Source organism: Pogona vitticeps, chromosome 6 (genome assembly GCF_051106095.1).
Source record: "Pogona vitticeps strain Pit_001003342236 chromosome 6, PviZW2.1, whole genome shotgun sequence".
NCBI lineage: Eukaryota > Metazoa > Chordata > Lepidosauria > Squamata > Agamidae > Pogona > Pogona vitticeps.
The window spans coordinates 45,176,277-45,194,075 of NC_135788.1; the positions used below are offsets into that span (position 1 = coordinate 45,176,277).

The following is a 17,799-nucleotide window of genomic DNA, read 5'->3' on the forward strand; positions in this document are numbered from 1 at the left end:
ATGAATAATGCTCCCTAAATCCCTCATTCTCGTTGACTAAAGCTGTGTCAACATAATAAGACACCTCAACAGTGAGTGAGACAAGGGGACCTTCCCCCCACCGCCAGGGTCTTGGGAATTTGTGCAAAACATATATGCTCAAAACTAGTGTCCTTTCCTTTTGAGAAGCAAAGCACTCGTATAGAAAGCAAGCACAGAAGGAACAGATATGTCTGTGACACAAAGCAACAGCCATCATACTTTTGCACAGTGAATTGTTCCTGCCAAAGTGAGAACTCTCTGTTCTCACTAATGAGGAGAAGAATGTTGTGCTTCCTCAATCTTGTGTGCAGGGACAAGACAAGCAACTACTACAGAGGTGTGTGATGTATGCCATCAAGATGATTCCATTTCATGGTAACCCTAGTAGGATTTTGTGCTGGATAGACTGACAGTCAGAAACATTCCCAGCCCAGAAAGGTCCCTTCCAGCCAAACCTAATAAAAGCAGCATGTGAGGTTGCAAAAATGCCAACATTTCCAAGATATGTGAGAAATTTAAGGAGTGAAGGGGCCGTAGGATCTGACTCTGTGCCTTTAAACAAAAGCTGATGTGAGTGACCAAACCAGGCTGGATCCCATGGAATTTCTGCCAGGAGATTCCTCAGCCACTGGGCCTGCTGGAGTGGGGGGGGGGCAGCGGGACTCACAGTCCAATACCTTTTACAGACTAGGACAAAAAAGTAACCCTGTTGCAAAACACAATGAATTTGTTAGTATATGTTTTTCCCTGCTCTGTTTTTATTTGTAATTAACCAAACCTGTACATGGCCAGTGGCTAGAATTCGGGGGTGTTGTTTGTAGCGCTGCAAAATGCCTTTACTGTAGATTCAGTTCTCAGTAACAAAACATGATTTTGAGAGATTAAGAATCTTATTCTGGGACATGGAAGTTAATAATCTACAGTGCTGTTTTACTGTATATTATTTTAGGCTACGTTTCCTCTACACATAGGTTCTTTCTAAGTATTTGCTCTCTTCCCAAGTGCAGTCAACTCCAATCTGCAGGAATTTAAGAAAATAATCTTTTAATGTGAAAACACTTCATGCTATCAAAGAAGAGTAAATGCAATTTTGATTTTCTCCACCCTTCACAAAATGCCAAATGAAAAAGTTAGTGAACAGAGATAAGTCTGTTCTCAGCTTAGCTGTGTTTGAATAGCTTAATTAGACTTTGGATTTAAGGTGTTTTATGGGAAGAAAATTGTTTTTCAATAGTGTAGTCATAAGAAAGTAGGAAAAAGAAGGCCAGGGCACTTTCCCATGTTCCTTAACTTGATTAAATGTAGCAAGAGGCCCCCTTTTCACAGAATAAATTACTTTTGTCCTCCATGGATGTTGATGTAAACTTCAAACATTGAATGCTGTGCTTTGCCATTTCATGCCAATGGTTTCTCTCCCAGGAAATATGGTTTTGCAAGAAGAAAATATTTATAGTTTCTCAAGAAAAAATTAAATTATCATCAGAGTTTACATATTCAACAATAAAATAGTGGAAAGCCTAATCAATGTATGTGTATGTCATCACTAGACTTTAAACATTCCAAGCATACCTTAATCACTACTGTGATAACAACTTAATATCTTCAAGTTATTGCACTGGAGTGGAGATCTAACAGTGCTGTGGATTGAATGTACACTATTATTTTGACCTAATGGCTAATAACAATGAACTCTTTAGTTGTGTATAGTGTTTATTGATTCCACTGATTGAAATTTGATTGGATTAGCAATAACAAGTAGAATACTTTGTATAGGCTGAGATGAAACCTGATTTTGAATATTTCATTAACAAAGTTATTTGATATATGCCAATTTACAGTACAAAGAAATCCTCCTTGTGTTAAGTGGGATTTACTCTCAGTGGACTAGATATCAGATTGTAATCTTAACAATCTTCTAATTTATTGAACAGATTAATATAGGTGTCTTTGTATGGTTTGTGTAACCTGCCACTTGTGGCTAGCTGATGAAGTATCAGGGTGTGTCTCAGTCATTGTTTCCACCCATGCCTGATTCCACAACCAAGATGTGCTCCAGCACCACATCAACTAGCTGCACTTAGCTATGCCAAGTTACCCAAACCTTATGTGACTATCAGGAGCTAGAAACCATGATGATGGATTTTTCTATTTAAAACCATGCTCCCCAGATTTGAACATCTTTAGGACAAGAAGCAAAATGGAAATATGATGTGTCACAGCAACTGTCCTCAAATTCTCTGTGTTCATTCGTTCGTTTAGTCGTTTAGTCGTGTCCGACTCTTCGTGACCCCATGGACCAGAGCATGCCAGGCCATCCTATCTTCCACTGCCTCCCGGAGTTGGGTCAGATTCATGTTGGTTGCTTCGGTGACACTGTCCAACCATCTCATCCTCTGTCGTCCCCTTCTCCTCTTGCCTTCACACTTTCCCAACATTAAGGTCTTTTCCAGGGAGTCCTCTCTTCTCATGAGATGGCCAAAGTATTGGAGCCTCAGCTTCAGGATCTGTCCTTCCAGTGAGCACTCAGGGTTGATTTCCTTTAGAATTGATAGGTTTGTTCTCCTTGCAGTCCAGGGGACTCTCAAGAGCCTCCTCCAGCACCACAATTCAAAGGCTGTCAAGGTTTGTCATCGCTTTCCTCCCAAGAAGCAGGTGTCTTTTAATTTAGTGGCTGCTGTCTCCATCTGCAGTGATCATGGAGCCCAAGAAAGTAAAATCTGTCACTGCCTCCATATCTTCCCCTTCTATTTGCCAGGACGTGATGGGGCCAGTGGCCATGATCTTAGTTTTTTTGATGTTGCGTTTCAGACCATTTTTTGCACTCTCCTCTTTCACCCTCATTACAAGATTCTTTAGTTCCTCCTCACTTTCTGCCATCAGAGTGGTATCATCTGCATATCGGAGGTTGTTGATATTTCTTCCGGCAATCTTATTTCCGGCTTGGGATTCCTCCAGTCCAGCCTTCCGCATGATGTATTCTGCATAGAAATTAAATAAACTGGGGGACAATATACAGCCTTGTCGTACTCCTTTCCCAATTTTGAACCAATCAGTTGTTCCATATCCAGTTCTAACTGTTGCTTCCTGTCCCACATATAGGTTTCTCAGGAGATGGATAAGGTGGTCAGGTACTCCCATTTCTTTAAGGACTTGCCATAGTTTGCTGTGGTCCACACAGTCAAAGGCTTTTGCATAATCAATGAAGCAGAAGTAGATGTTTTTCTGGAACTCTCTGGCTTTCTCCATAATCCAGTGCATGTTAGCAATTTGGTCTCGAGTTCCTCTGTGTTCATAGAACTGCTCATTTCAATGGTTTTCAAAACATCTTCTGGGCTGACTATGCCCAGAATAAGGGATGAGAAAGATTTAATTCATCAAAATGAAATCAGATCCTGATAAGAAAGGTAAGATAGATAAGAGAAATTACGCAAAATTAAGAAAGGTAAGATAGATAAGAGAAATTACACAAAACTATTGCCCAAATGTAAATAGTTTGTTTCTTTCCCTCCATCACCACAACTTGTAGAATGTGTTGATTGATCTGTAGAAAAAACAGAATGTAGGGATATGCAGAGCTCAGATAGATCATGTTGCAAATGACATTATCTGCAATGCATTACTTAAAGGAGGCAATTACAGTGGTGCCTCGCATAACGTTTTTAATTGGTTCCAAAAAAAAAAAACCTTATGCGAAAAAAACTTTATGCGAAACACCATTTCCCATAGAGATGCATTGGAAACAGGTTAATCCGTTCCAATAGGCACGGATTGCCGTCCTTAAGCGAAAAAACCCATAGGAAACATTGTTAAACGATACAATGTATCCTCCATTGGAATGTATTGTAGCTTACTCAATAGGTTTCAATGGCTTTGCGAAGTCAATTTTTGCAAAATTAAGTGTGTCATAAAAGGGTCAAAAATGGGTTTAAATGCTTGGATTAGCTTCTGCACCCTCTAAAACGGATGCAAAAGTTAATTTGGCTTTGATCTGACTTTTCGTTAATTAATGGTGAATTTTTTTCCCCCAACTTTTGACAGCTGTCAAAATCTGACAGCTCCATTAATTCCTATGGGGGAAGAAAAAATTCACAAAAAATTAATGAAGACTCAGCAACTGTTCTAAATTCTTGGGTTCGTTAGAGGACCCCCTAAGTTGTGTGCAAACCTGATTTGGCTTTGATCTGAACTTTCGTTAATTTTTTGTAAATTGTTTTCTCCCCCATAGGAAAGCATGGAGCTGTCAGATTTTGACAGGTCCATTGGTTCCTATGGGCCAAAAAACAAAAATTCACAAAAAATTAACGAAACGTCAGATCAAAGCCAAATCAGGTTTGCACATGACTTAAGGGGTCCTCTAACGAATCCAAGCATTTAGAACCGTTTTGGACCCTTCTAAGACACTTTTAAAATTGAAAACAAAAAAAAAACGTTAAGCGAAGCAGGGGACCTAAAACCAAAAACGTTAAGCGAAGCATGGTCCCAAAAACGCTATGCGAAAATCGCCCATAGGGAAAAACGTTATACGAAGCACAATCTGCCTCTGAAAAAATAAACGTTAAGCGAAAAAAACGTTAAACGAAGCAAACGTTAAGCGAGGCACCACTGTACTGTAGATTCTATTCACAGTATACAGCTAGTGCTAATGCAAAATCTAAATGTCAGATCCAAAGCAGACCCACTGAAATCAATGGAGTTTAAGTTAGTCCTGGGGTATCTGCTCTCCACTGATTTTAATGGGCTTTAATGGGTCTGCTTTTAGTGTCAGTAATAGTAAACTCTGTGAGATCAATGTTCCAACTCTGTGGAATCACTGACTTTTGGATTAGCCTGACAAAATTCACTGGTCTCCCTAGACTAAATCCAATTGCTAGTCCCAGCTACAGTTGACCGGTTTACTCAACTGCTGAATAGTAAGCTAATGCTTAAATAAATACTACTGATTCAACAAGTCTACTTTAACTGGGACTAGCTATTAGGTTTAGGTTATCATTTTAACTCTGAAGTTTGGTTCCAGTCCCTTAATATTTTTTTAACATGCTCTCTCCTTTTGCAAAGTGCATTATAGTTTTCAGAGCCTATGAACAATAGTAAGACTGTGGAACAATAAACATGTACACCTTTCAGCCTACCCAATGACAATATAGTTGCTTAAATGATGGTGCCAATTTCAAATCTCCTTCTCAGATTATTCAGTTCTCTGAAAGTTCACTATGTATTTCATAAGCCTGTTCTAGAAAACTACAATATAAATTTATTAATATAAATTCTGTTATCCTATTTTCTTCTACTTTTACTTTTGAGAAATCTCCTTTCTGAAAGAAAAATGGATTTTCAGCCGAGTGGATAGTTTACAGGTAGGGTCTGTCTGAATAATGCTTATTCCAGTTATAGACTTGGTGGGCTAAAGCATTAAAAGTTTATTAGCTCTGCCTTAGGCAGCATTATATTAGATCACATGTAATTTCAGCAACTTTATAGGAAAATACGTTAGACTTTCATGAATAAATGTGTGGTTCTGAACAGTAGGGAGCTGTGTGGGCATTGTCTTTATCTTGTGCACCATAGTGTTCAGCTTCTTAGGATCCGGGTATTATTATTTGCAAGAGCATTATTCATCCTTCAGTATTTTTGGTGTCGGACTTGTTTACTAAACACTCAAGCAGAGATTAGAGTTGCAATAAGATGCCATTTAACTGTGCTAATAAGGAAATTATGTCACACTGGATACATCAGAAATATGCAATATGCCCAAGAAAATGTGTTGCCTACTGTCATTTCACACTCTATAGGGGGCCATTTTTGCGAGTGGATGGCAAATTTTAGCATTCAGGAAAGGCATTTTCTGCTTAAAGGTGTGGGGGTGGGGGGATAACAAAGTCTAAATGGATTGTCCACATTATTTGCCACTGCAGCAAGGTAACTGTTGAGCAGCATTCTATAAGGATTCCGTTGGTGCTTTATGGACCATACCATTTCAGACTTTAATCTTGTTGTACACCATACATTATGCAAGGCTAGATGTTTTTCCACCCTCTATGGAGATTTCACAATGTGACAGGGAAGAGGATATACATTCAGACTCAGTAGTGAGTTTCCTATGGGAAAGTGTTCAGAGCACTTAACTGGGGAAATCGAACAGCCACTGAACAGGAAAATGCCCCAGCACAGGAAGGGCAATGGCTCAGGACCACAGTCAGCAGCGTTCCTTCACTTGAAAGACAAAGGACACCCATTTGATGACCAAGATGGACTCATTTTGGACCAAGAAGATGGTGGTTTGAGAGAGGGGTCAGGGAGGCCATACCTGTGCATATAGAAAATCCCTCACTCAGCAGTGGTAGAGGCCTTAGATACAATCTGTCTCCTATTTATTATGCTGCCCCTTCATCCATCCCCAGGAAGATTAGGACCACACACACCAGAAAGACCACTGTTAACGGCTGCTAACGACCCATGGAGAAGGACTGCAGAAGGCGGGTTATCACTCATCTCCAGTCCTTTGTCCTTCTAATGAGCCTATTCAGACCAGGGGGAAGTGCTGGTGGGAGTGCGGGGAGCGAGGGCTAAGGTAGGAATGGAAGGGGGTGTGGGGGTAGGCTGTTGGAGTGGCTGGCTGTGGGGGGGCTGCCTATCGGCTTCTGATCAGTTGATTGGCAGCTGGCAGGCAGAATGGTCTTCTATGCCGTGTGGTAAACTCTCCTAGGGGGACCCAATTTGTGGGTGAATAACTCTGATGTCTGATATCCAATCTTCACCAAAGTTGACAGACAAGTTGGGGAAAGACATATGAAGCTCCGTTGTGATTCTGCAGTCTCTAAGTACCTGGGGGGAGCTTTCCTGGGGGGTTTTCTTTGTGAATATATAACTTGAGGTTCTGTGATCTAATGTTCACTAAACATTCAGGAGTTGTCGAGAAGCCTCTGGGGAAGCTTCTCTGCAAATTTGGTGTCTCCAGGTGTTTGGGGGCCAGTGTTATAGCCATTTAAAGTGTAGATGAATTGACAGATCGATTCATTGATTCGTCAATTTGTCGAAGAATATTCATATATTCGTATTCATTGATCCATTAACCTCGACAAATAACAAATAAAAATGAATCGCCTTTTTTATTTGTCCCCATCTCTAGTCTAAAATAGCTGTGAAGAGATTTGCTTTCACTGTGTTGCATTTTTCATAAGTCACAAATCTCTGCATATTTTGGGACATGAAGAACCTGAGATGTGGGAGAAATGAAAGCTAACAAGTTGGTGTCCTCCCACATGTTGATTTGAGTACTTAACTCTCAAAAATCTATATTTGGATGCCCTTCCCTACCCTGGAATGAGGAGTTGCTTTGCATACAGAGGGTCCCTGTACAAATTAGAATGTGCATGATCAGAGTTCTAACATTTAAAATTTAAAAAATGCACTAGGCCTAGCTGCCAAAAGGGATTCTCTGCTTTAGGTTTCTGTCCTAACATGTACTGGGGACAATAAAGATGAGGCAGCAGGTTGTGACCAGTGTTTGTTGCACCCAGTAGGAAATGGTGTTTGGAAATGGCATGTGGTCAAATCTCATCCATATGAGCTTGCACTGAAGATAACATGCTTTTGTATAAGGAGCAGTTGAAAAAATAGCCTTCTCCCAGGCTGTCCTTCAGTTGCCCTGACATACACAAACCTTTCTTCAACCTAGACTGATATTGTTAAGAGTTATGGTTGTCATTTCCTTCTTCTCACATTCTGTTTGACCTGCTCTTGGAGAGGAGACATCTTGGCTTTGTTCCTGAGAGACAGCCATGTTACCTTATACATCCACCTTGTTTAGTTGTTTCAATATATTACTCTGTTGAACACTAGCTTTATTGTTTTTGTTTTACTTTGCTTTTATAGACCAAAGGTCTGGTTGTGATTTCCTTCCCAAGGTGAAGTGCCTTTCCCACCAACTATTTTGATGTTAAGGTCACGGAATCTGCAAGTTTATTCAGCTGCTGATTGTTCTGCTAACAATTCTGCTGATTCTTGTCCCTGTAAACAACTCCTGTGTAACTGTACATATTAAGTGTGTGTATGGGAGATCAACTTACATTAGCACTCCAGGTGTGGATGCTCAGCATGTACCAAATCCCCATGAAAGTCATATTTGCCAAAAAGAAGTCCAAAAATGAAAACAAGAATTTAACACAAGCCTTCAGATTTATAGTAAAATTTAATGCATTTCTCTGGTGTCTATCATGTTTTGAGGGATATCTTATAGTTAGCAAAGTCTCAGCTGCTCTCCAAATGTTAACTTAAGAAGTATGAGAAGACTTGGTTTTGCAAACCGATTTGGGATGGAAAAAATAGTGCTGCTGTATTTTTTTTAAATGAAGAAAATATGTGGCATTCTACTTTTGAAGGCCTTTGACCTGGACATTGAAATCTGAAGGACACAAACTTTGCAGCATATCTAGTTACCTCTCCTCTTAATAGCAAATTGTTTTCTTGTTGCCACACAGTATTCTGCTTGCCAAAATATGTACAAATGATCCGTAACTTAGGTTACTTTAAGCCCAGAGCTCAGATGAGTTATATTTTTGGACTGCAACTCCTGGAATCCCCAAGTCAGCAAGTAGGGGAAACCCAGAATCCTCCAGCCAGATGTCACCTGATGGGAGTTGTTGTATAAAAGAAATAACTTCCAAGCTCTCCCTAAATTTAGCTTATAGATCACCAAATGCAATGCTGTTAAATAATATTTGAGAAAGCAAGCTGGAGTAACTATGAGTATATATTTAGAAAAGTTGGTTATATATTTACCTCCACTTTTTTTTTTTTTTTTTTTTTTTGCAGTACAGGGACAAGGTAGACCATGACCAAACCAAGCAAAAAAAAATGGTAACAGTTTTTCAGAAACTCCTCACAGTTGGATCTCCAACCTACAGAATTTAGACCTTCAATAGACAGTGACTCTCAAAGTATTAAAGGCGACATGAGGGCAAAGTCGCACATGGAAAACCTCTGTTTCTCATTAATCCTTGGAAACATACCTTTTTTTGTCTCATAATAAAATAAGAAAGCAAATTTCATCAGACATCTTATCTGGTCTTTGTTCATTTGCAGAAAACTGACCCAGCTGAAAGCCAAAAGCAACAGCATGGTCTATAGAGAACTAATAAAGTTTATTATGAATGCGAACATGTAGCCAAAGAGAAGAGGAGAATGCTGAATAGCATCAAATGAAAAATTAAACAATTCAGGGAAGTAATTTGTTGCACTGTGGTCATTCCATACATTTGAATCTTTTAAGGATTCCATGCAGCAAGTGAGATCTTTTACACTGATACTTGGTCTAAATCATTCCTTAATTTCTCAGTTGAGGATACAGATTTGTGGATACAGAAGCATAATATTTCATATTTATGAACCAGAGGTGTTTTTTTAAGAATTGTATTACCTGCCTTTTTTAAATGGAAGTTTAGGTATACATACACTACACACAGATTCCAACAGCAACTTCCCTCATGTAGAATTAGCCAATGCTAGAAGATCACAGAACATGATCTGTAATATAGTTACTGGGAAAGGGCAGGATGAATAACAGCTGGGATGTGGCTGCAGTCCCACAAAGCCAAAATATTCTGACAGACTGTTTTGAATTTAATAAAATAGTGAAACAAAAGTATGTGTGAGTGCAACACATACAACAGAGAAACATACTGTACACAGCCTTTAACCTTTCAGGCAAAACTAATGTTGCCATGCCTGGTCCACAGAACGCAGATTAGAAAGCAGCCATCCAATTTTCAAACACTTGCTCTAAAAATGTGTTAACTTCATGTTTGCTAAAATATCCCCCATTGTCTTTTGAAATAATAAAAAAGCAGAGGCTGTGGGTTAGCAAATATTGTCACTGGAAACCAAGGTCAAAATCATCCATACGCTGTAAAAGACAGTGAAGAAACACTGGGGAATCAACTCATTTGAAGTGTGGTATTGGAGGTGAGCCTTACAGATACCACAAACCACCAGAAAGGCAAATATTGGTGCTCCATCAAGTCAACTCTGGATACTCACTAGAGCAAAAATGAATAACAGAGGTTATCCTATGTGTTCTTGAAGGCTTTCACAGCTGGGATCTGATGGCTGTTGTAGGTTTGGGGGGCTGTTTGGCCATGTTGTGGAGGGTTTTGTTCCTAACGTTTTGCCAGCATCTTCAAGGCTAGGACATGGCCAAACATCTTGAAAAACCTACAGCCACCAGAGGTGTCCTACCTTGCGCTCTCTCTCTCTCTCTCTCTCTCTGTGTGTGTGTGTGTGTGTGTGAGTGAGTGAGAGAGAGAGAGAGAGAGAGAGAGAGAGAGAGAGAGAGAGAGAAACGAAGACCTAATATGAGATGGGTTGACTCAGCAAAGGAATCCACAACTGTTAGTTTGCAGGACCTGAGAAGAACTTACTAGAAAAGACAACAGGGAGTCAGGGCAGTAGAAATGTTGTTGGTTTGCAATATCTGAGCAGAGCTGTTAATGATAGGACATTTTGGAGGTCACTACCTCATATAATCATCACACATCAGAAGTGACCTCTTTGGGATTTTTAAAAAAATTACCAAATAATTACGTATTGACAAGATAGATGAAATGCATACCATGACAGGAAGTTAAGACAGGATATAGGGACCACACTCTTCTAACATCAGGTAAGAATATTTTCTGCCACAAAGCAAAAACCAGCAATTTCACAGTTTAAGCAAGTTACCTTCTGAATATCTCTTCTGTATATTTTTTAAATATATATTTACAATATTTTCAATATCTACATTTAAACATTTTTAAATATTATTTTTGTCTCCATTTTACAATCAGACACAGAATTCCTTTGCAAGCATGAATCTCATAAGAAGTTTGGGCTAGGAAGGAGTTAAAAAGCTGTTCTTTTGGATTGCTGTTATAGAACATGTTTACCTCTGATATAACTTTTTAGTACATTATTTAATATCATGATGCAATTCCAATATTAATTTGAATTTTGTTTATGAATATTCATCAATTTCTGGCTAAAGGATTTTACAGAAAAAAAGAAAAAAGTGAACTTTTAATTATGAGTGCTCACTCCCCCATCTTTTCCCAGACATTGATTTGCCTCACTTCATCAGCTGTTTTTATTCTTTAAATTACTGCACCATCTTCTGCTTCAGTTAAATACCCATTTGGAGATTATGTAATTAAGAGGTTGATGCCATGATGCTACATACCCAGTTGAATTTTCTTAAAATAATGAAGTCAGAGTAGACGAACAGAGTAGACGAACAAAACCTGAAAGTAAGAACAGCACTTTGTGGATTGATAACTGTAGTAGAACTGGTTAGCTACTGTCATTATTGTATGCAGATAAAGAATTTGCAAGGATTGCTCTTAATTTGCATGGTGCAATCCATTTGAGGCTTTCAAACCACCACCACCATTCCAATTCCATAATTAACAGATGAGAGATTTTTGGGGGGCATTGCCTATAATATTTGTAAAACCTACCTTCTTTTTGTCACACATACTGTATATTATTTCTTAATACTGGAAGGAAAGGTGGCAATGGACATCTCCAGAAATGTATTAGAATTTGTTGTTGTTTCAAAAAAAGGAACTAAAGAATGGTATCACAACTGGTAATAAAGCTTGGAATTGCTTTGAACCTTTTTATTGCATTTCCTTCAAAGCAATCATGAAGTGTTGTTTTTCCATTCATTCTATGTTGTGGATGCCTGTCAGGTTTTTTTTTTTAGACATTCTCCCATTTTTGTTCCCTCTTATTACTGCAGGGGTTTTGTTTGTTTGTTTGAATGGCCATTAATTTGTTGTGGTTCTGGTTCTGGTTCTGGGGTGGGGATTGAGCTGTCCCCTAATGTAATGAATAACTATTTCCAGAAAGAACAGATTTAGATACATTTGAACTGTTTCAAAAGGTACAAGCCCACATCTGCCCTCATCATTTCCCACAGTTCTTAGCTCACTCAGCATATTCTTACAGATGTACCATAATAGTACTTTATTTGGATTACTAAGTTCTAGACATATGTTCCATTTGTCTTAGAAAGTTTATTCTGTGACTAAACCTGGATCCAATTGTTTGTTCACTAAATAAAAGTTTTCTTCACTGAAGGACCCCTTCCATTAATAAAAGGCTTCTATGGAAGGAAGCTTGTTGTGTTCATGGAATGGAACCTTTAGATCAACAAAAGCCTAGATCAACAAAACTTGACCACATATAGTTGTTAATTTTCCTTTTCCATTATTTATGTATTTATGCATACTATACATATTATGTCTGTGTAAAGTATACATGTGGAGTTTATCAAATGCACCAGCCTTTTAGAGGAGCTCTTTACAAGACTTCTTGAGATTCCTTGAGGAATTTGGGGGAATCTTTAGAATACATCCAGAGGTTCTGGACACATGGCTGAATGCTTTTCATTTCTTCCTTTTCGGTGAATCACAAAAATGCTATCCCTGCTGTTCATTTGTTTTTAAAAACTTTTTCATTTTCTTTATTTACTTTATTTCATAATGTTTATGTGTTTGTTTGTTTGTTTGTTTGTATACTGCCTGTTCTTCAAGGATCTTGAGGCAGCACATATGATTTTCTGTCCCATTTTTACTCCCACAGAAGCCTTGTAAAATAAGTTTGGCTAAGAAATATTAACTGGCCCAAAGTTACCCTTGGCTGAAATTTTTCATGTTGTTTAATGTAGTAAATCGCAACCAGAGTAGGCCCATTGAATCAATCAAACTTATGGAAGAGTTGACTCCCAAAATCTTCATTGACACCAGTTGTAACTTACTATGCTAAGCGACAGGATTTTAGCAAAAATGTTTCTGTGGAAAATGTTGGCACATTCTGTGAGTCAAAAATATATATGCTGTAAATGCTTGATAAAATGCATCAGCCTAAAAAAAAAATAGGTCTTGTACATCTGTTTGAAATGTTGCTGCTGTTTACCACTATTTGCATCCTTAAGACTGAACTCTCACTACTACATCTACAGTATGTTTATTTCCGGATTCTTCATGTTTGTTGTCAGGTTAGCTATAAGAGTAATATCCCCTTTCTCAACCTTTTTCACTGTTATGAATTGCTTTCTAGAAAAGTTCAGCTGTTTTCCTATTCAATGTTCCCTATGCAAAGCTACATTTGGGGCTTAGCTTTCCTCTGAGGACTAGTTCACACATTTTCTTCCCTCTTGAGAATTCCAGATGCAGGAGCCATTTGGACTTTCAAATCCTTGTTAATAAGGTAACATTTTATTAATTTTGGGTAGGCATAATGAGAATTCTATTTCAACTTGTTTTTGGCAAGAACCTACCAACATTTTTTGTAAATTTCTTCAAAATGAGGAAGAAAAGACTTGACATGGTTATTTGTTTTTCGTCCAGAAGAAACAGAATCTTACAAGATCTTTCATCTAGGCCCAGCACTTTGAATATGAAGTAAGAATTACTTCCATCACTGCATATTCCATATGTTAGTGCCAAATTAGAGTTACTGTTTTTTTCCTTCTGAGATACTCATTGTTTTTAACTCCAATATAAGCGGGCAGGTACAATATAGTACTTTGTGCAGTGGAGATAGCTGTACCAGTTCAAATGGGGTAGATTTTTGTTTCCTTTATTTTCTTTGTACATGGAATGGGTTTAAACCATGAGGTTTGAAAAATTTCAACAGATATGGGAGAAAGTGGGGTGGATAAATCTCCTTATTTGTAAATTAAAACCATGTGTATTTTTCATCCTGCTTTCCAGTTAGTAGATGGGCCTTTTCTTAACAGAGAGGGAGGAATAGAGTTTCAAAAATACTACTGTTGGATCCACACTTAATGGAGCTTGGTACTTACCAACTGAAAACAGCGGAACTTTAGTATGTTTTGGCTAACCTAACCATTGATACAAGAGGCATATTCTAAGCATGAGTCTATAATGTATTATATTGTATTTACATATTGGCATTCTAATGCGATGGGACTCTGGCAGCATCCATGCATCCCCATGGCAGTATCTGATCCACAAACATACCAGTCCAGGATTGATTTAGATTCACCAAAGTTAGTGTAAGCAAGTGCCTTTACACATCTGCCATTTGAAATGCTACATAAAGGTAAAGGTAAAGGTTCCCCTTGACAATTTTTGTCCAGTCGTGTTCGACTCTAGGGGGGCAGTGCTCATCCCCGTTTCCAAGCCATAGAGCCAGCGTTTTTGTCCGAAGACAATCTTCCGTGGTCACATGGCCAGTGCGACTTAGACACGGAACGCTGTTACCTTCCCACCGAAGTGGTCCCTATTTATCTACTTGCATTTGCATGCTTTCGAACCGCTAGGTTGGCAGGAGCTGGGACAAGAGACGGGAGCTCACTCCGTCGTGTGGATTAGATCTTATGACTGCCTGGTCTTCTGACCCTGCAGCACAGGTTCTGCAGTTTAGCCCGCAATGCCACCCTCATCCCTGAAATGCTACATATAATTCTTTAAATCTCAGGATGTAACTAAAATAGTCATTCAAACAAACTAGGCTTCCTCTAGTTGTTAAAGTCCCAACTTCTTGATTTCTACTCCCCTAATCCATGTCTGTTGGCCATAGTGCTGGTGACATGTGGGGTTTGAAGTCCAAAACATCTGGAGATTATTAGGTTGCTTACTAGATACTTCTTGACAAGTAGAATAGCACGATTATGAAACAGTGCCAGCCACTCATTTCTGCCTGATAGTCTGAAATAATAGATACTATGTTCACTAGTATCACAGGCATCTAGATCAGTGGTTCTTAACGTGGGCGATAATGCCTCCCAGGGGGCGATTTCATTTTTCAAGTGGGCGGTAGAACGAAAAGGGGCGGTGTGGGGGCGCTGGAGCAGAAGGGGGGCGGTAGGGGGGCGCTGGAGCAAGCCAAACCTGTTAAGATAGCTGCAGCCTTTTTACAATGTGCATGAATATATATTTTCCTCCAATCTTAATTTAGTTTCAGAGTTTTCGTCTTGAAATTTTTAATTCCTGCATTGTGGTTTGTTTTTATGCCCTTTTTATATTTCTTTTTGCGTCTTAAAATTCGCTTGCAACTAAATCATTAAATGTTACTTTTTGGGGGCATTTCATTTTCTTATAATTGAATTTTGTTTTCAGGGGTCATTGTATTTAAGTGCAATAAATAAATAAATAAATAAATAAATAAATCAATCAATCAATCAATCAATCAATCAATCAATCAATCAATCAATCAATCAATCAATCAATCAATCAATCAATCTCATCACCGCGGGGAGGGGGGTGATGATAACTTCCTCAATGGCTCAAGGGGGCGTTTCTTTCAAAAAGGTTAAGAACCACTGATCTAGATGGTCCAGGAGATTTTACCAAGATAAGTGTTTCATCCATGATTGACAAAAGTTAAAGTTTATCCACCAGTGCAATTAAGACAATTTCTATCCCACAACTATTTATAATGCCTGACTGAAACATTTTCATAAAAAATAGCCTGTTCTGTAGAAAAACTATCAGGAGCCACTCAAATTACCCCAAAATGTTTGTGAGTTCAATCCAGATTTTCAAACATAGAGTAGCTCAACTGAAGAAACTTAAGTAAATCATGACATTTGTGTCCCAGTGATTTCAATGAGTTTGTACTTAAGTATAGTTTAATCTGGATCCAATCTAGCAACCTCTTACTTTTCTGGCTCAGATTAATCCAAAAAGTTGGGGTTTTTTTATATATTACTTTAACAGTGGCCTTGTTTGGGAACCCCTAAACACTCTGTCATTTCAGGAAGCATTTACTGATAGCCTAAATGTCTCCAGGTCAGAAGATCATAGGAAGGTGCCTTTCACTAAGACAGATCACTGGCCCATCTATCCCAACATTGCCCACTCCGGCCATCAGGCTTTTTCTAGGGGTCTTTTCTGGTGGTCTTTAGTATTCTGTCCTCCATCCAAGTATTAACCAGACCTAGCCTGCTTTAGCTTTCAAAGCCAGACAGGACTCAATGTGTTCTGGCTATTATTGAGACCTCAAATAGTGGTGGACCTAATGTGAGCTCAAACTGACTACGGTTGGCAAGATGTTGTAGTAAAGATTATAAGATACACAAGTGTCTACAGACACAAGCTGTACTAAGCAAAACCCATCCACACAGTTGTACTAAGCAGGATCCCAGACCCAGTTCAGAGTCCAAGTTAGAAAACACAACATCCAGCAACTCAGTTAGGGGTTTTACTAGGCCATATATGGAGCCAGTATACTGCCAAAATTCCCACACTTACAGTAGTATTGAACATTAAATTCATATAATTATCATGCATGCTGTGATGTGCTACAATACAAAGGCCAGTTGCATTTAGGTCTGCATTCTTTAGATGTCATTATAAGATATTGATTTGATTGTATGTGAGAACTGTGAGCCAGGGCTTGGATATTCTGTTGCTGTTGAGTCACCAAAGTGCAAATCAAACTTGCACCTTGACTTCTGGCTAATAATATATGGTAATATTGAGATGACCCCTTAAAGCGGCAAGAGGGCACTTCTGCCAGATGACTGGGCACAATTATTAAGCTATTCACCATGAGAGCAGCCAATGCACATTCTGAACCAACCAAACAACACCTGTTTAGAATAGCAGTCCCTGTTGACCTGGAGAACAGTGAGAGTAGAATGAGCAAGGTCTTGTGGAAGGAGCTTTCCAGATGATACTCCCTTTTGATTAAGCCAGGGAGATATATACTGCAGAAGTGGAAAAGGGAAGTGTACAGAGAAATACATGAAAAAGGCAGGGAAGTCACATCATTGTGTGATGTTTGCGTCACTTTACTACCATAGCTGGGAAAGACACAGCCTTTAAAAATGCTTCAAAATGTTTTAAAACAGACTATGTAGCAGTATAACTGAACCTGGAAATAACCACATTTAGAATATAAATCTATAAGATGCATCTGTGTTCTGAACTGGACCACCTCCCATTGTTTATACTTCTCTAGCTTGGACTGGAACTTGAAATGGAATGTAACTCACTATCCCACCTTCTCATTGGATTGAAAACTAATTCACAGTTTCCTTCCTGTCCTCCTGCCAGGCAAAGCGGGGATCTCTCTTCTTCCTTCTTGTCCTCCCTATCTCTGTTGCTCCCTGGCACTTGGAATGATGCTGGGGCAGAGTCCCACATCATAGCGATACTATCATAGCTGAACAAAAGAAAAGAAGAGTGAAAAGAAAAGAGAAAAGGAGAAAGAGTAGGGTCAGGCCTGCCATTAAACACAGTAGAGTAGTTGCCTCAGTCAGCAGTTGCTGGAGAACAGCAGTGATAGTTTTGAAGGAAAATATACTTTAGCAATATGCAAATTCGTTAATTGGTACCAGACAGTTTGATGTTACAGTGAGTTGTGTGTTCTTTTTTAAAAAAGAAAGGTGTATTGCTTTTTTTCTTTTAATCCAGTGGTTAAACCCTTTAAGGCCTATTAAATAGACGCAGGCGTTTAGAAGCTTTGCTGATGGAAGGAGGGGGGGGGAAGCATGGGAGCGTTACAGTACAAAACAGTGAATGAAATATTTATATGTTCTGCCGAAGCTGCACTTATGTTCTAGAGGGAGAAGCCCTGTTGAGATGGGTCTTCCCCTTTGTTCTGAATCTATTTTTCCAATTGCTCTGACACAGCTGTTGGTTTCACAATCACTCTGACATTGATGAGATTAGAAAGGAAAGGCTTGCCTGCTCAGCATGACCAATGACAAACATAAAGTTTCTATGTATTCTAGGCATGTAGCTTGAGAGTAAGAGAGTCCTTTACACG

At 38.9% G+C, this 17,799-nt stretch overlaps 1 protein-coding gene and 1 long non-coding RNA gene across 5 annotated transcripts in view; both read left to right on the forward strand.

Annotated features, from left to right (window-relative positions):
- RBMS3 (RNA binding motif single stranded interacting protein 3) overlaps window positions 1–17,799 on the forward strand; it is a 1,057,118-nt gene that overhangs the window by 322,346 nt on the left and 716,973 nt on the right. The window lies entirely within an intron of this gene.
- LOC144583486 (uncharacterized) lies at window positions 5,110–15,115 on the forward strand. Its single transcript, XR_013537265.1, has 2 exons — window positions 5,110–5,375; window positions 8,833–15,115. It is a non-coding gene; the product is annotated as an uncharacterized LOC144583486 (long non-coding RNA).